Source organism: Habropoda laboriosa, unplaced genomic scaffold (genome assembly GCF_001263275.1).
Source record: "Habropoda laboriosa isolate 0110345459 unplaced genomic scaffold, ASM126327v1 scaffold14, whole genome shotgun sequence".
Classification (NCBI taxonomy): Eukaryota; Metazoa; Arthropoda; class Insecta; order Hymenoptera; family Apidae; genus Habropoda; species Habropoda laboriosa.
The window spans coordinates 1258024-1260523 of NW_017100137.1; positions in this window are offsets into that span (position 1 = coordinate 1258024).

Here is a 2500-nt window from a genome sequence, read left to right on the forward strand (position 1 = left end):
TTTTAATTATATCAAAAAGTGTTTTTACATAGTAAAATTATGCAAAGCACTCTTTGCTTTATATAATTCAATTGGAGGTTGTCTGCTGAAAAGTTACCAAAATTAACACCAGCAGAATAGCGATTACGCATTACCGTACAAGTACAGTCTTGCAAAATAAGAAGAATTCATATGAAATGTCACTTTCACCGAGACGATATTAAATTATATAATTATATCGTGTGGCGTAATATTATCCTCGTTTCTTAACAAACAATTTACAACCAATATTTCTTATTTCCGTAGATTTCTCTATTTTTCAATGCTTCTTTGTACTAAAAAGTTGAACAAACCTTCTTATATTTCGTAAATGTACATCGATGCCTTTTTCTATTTTTCAGTGCTCTTTTAAAATTTTGAATTTAACATCGAAGAAATTTTTCGATATTTTGTAAATGAGAACAAATCGTTTTAGCTTGAGAATTGTATCGGCCATGGACTGGAACACTTTTCCCTCCAAAAATCATTGTTCTAAAATAACTGCCCCGATATACAGCGTTGAAAATAGCCTCTGAAGAGCGATTAAACGGAATGGTTCACTGGACACCCCTCATGAAACGAAAATGGTCAGTGTACCATATAGACATCTTGAAGTTTACAGCCTTGACCACTGTTACCTATATCTTACAACGGAATATCAGATCGATCCCCATTTCCACAATGTAGTCTTTACGCTTTTCCACTTTCCATTCACTTCAGTTAGGTCCGCCCTGCGACCAATCGTATTCAACATTCATTTCGCGTCCTATCTACCCTCACTCGCGGTCGACTTTGTGCTTCGATCATTTTTCGAAACGAAGCCAGTCTCGTTTGAATCGATTAAGACAAAGGGTTCCGTATTCGTCGAGCCTTAATTTATTGGTAAATTTATGAAATATTGTTTATTAAATCTTCAGTGCGGAATAAAATGTTTTAGTGTATATCTTGTAGAAGGTAGATTTTTTGGGGGCTATCGATAAACCAGCGTACGTTAAATTCTCAGATTCTAATTTATTCAAATTTGACTTTATCGTGATGATTTATCTATATTGGAAGATAAAAGCTGTTTCTACTTATGAAAAGTGGTGAAAGAGAGACACTAATAGGAAACGTAATCGAGATAGTAATAAAAATTCTGGATAATCTGTAATTATTTATAACACAAATGCTGGAAATGCTACTGTAAAATATTATTGTTGAAGTATGTGTGCTGTGGATAGTGTCGCGTCGCGATCTTTTGCGATGTTCAACAGGAAGCTCGCGGTCGCGACTGTTACCCGCCAAATTAATCTTGGGTAACTAGTTCAAAATCTACTTTGCTCGAACGTTAGCAAAACGTAGAGTGCGTCACGAACGATTGACGACTTTGTTTCAAAGACTCGAATTGTACTTGAACGGCTGGAGAGAGTATCTTGTTCACACGAGAGAATCTTTCGAACGTGTTGTGTCTCCTCGAACGGTTGGAGATCTAGTGGTGTTTGCTCGATGGAACCTTTTCTGAATCTCTCGCTCGATCCCCGAATTTTTCTGGAGTCCGCCGTGACTCCAAGTGCAAGAAGGCACGCTGATTGGTTTCTCACGTACGCACAAATTACCAATCAACGTGCCCCTTGAGTGTCACCCATCCTTCCATCGCGCCCTTAGCGCGCTTTTCCTTGGAAGGAGTGCGGCCCTACCTGCGGGTGCGTGGCATCTTCGCTGTCCTTCCGCCAGGTCAACCCTCGGCCGAGAGTGCCGTTATACGCGCGTGTGGATTGACCCTTCAGTAATACCTGGTTTATGACACGTCTTCGGTTATCGAGGACGCGGAAAAGTCGAAACTCTAAAGGCATTGTTCTGTAAAAAATTACTTATTTTTTCGCGGAGCTACGAAGCGTCTTTGTTCTCATAAATAACCTTCTCGTGCGAGCGTGCCATAAACCCGGTCAACGAAGACCCCTTACGTTCCGTATCTGGGCGACGGAACAGATAGTGTTGTACATGAATACTGCGATTGAACGATCACATGACACGGATACTGTGCACTTTTTATTTATTTAATTTTTTGAAGTCGCATTAACTACTTCCTTATCAGCGACTATAAACTATTTTACGCTATTTTGGACAATAGGCTGGTTAGTTGAGATCATGTTACGTTAAAACACTGTTCTTGTAGAATTGTATTAATCAATATAGTTATCTCTATGTACACTCCTGTTCATAAGTACACCTGGGTCTTTTTACACGATTAGCTTTTGCACGGTTTTTTAACACGGTTGCAAAAATGCATACTAATTACTTCGCAGAAAATGTGACGAAACTCGTGCGTATTCTGTACTAATATTTCAAATCCATCTTGTACAGTGCAGCTGTGTTTTTTGTTAATTTTTCTTTTATATGTTTGTTACACGAAATATTTTGTCGGAACGCATCTCTATGTTTCAAATTGCTTTTCGTACAGTTTGCGTTAGTTCAACCCTTTGCAGTCCTATGTCGAATATTA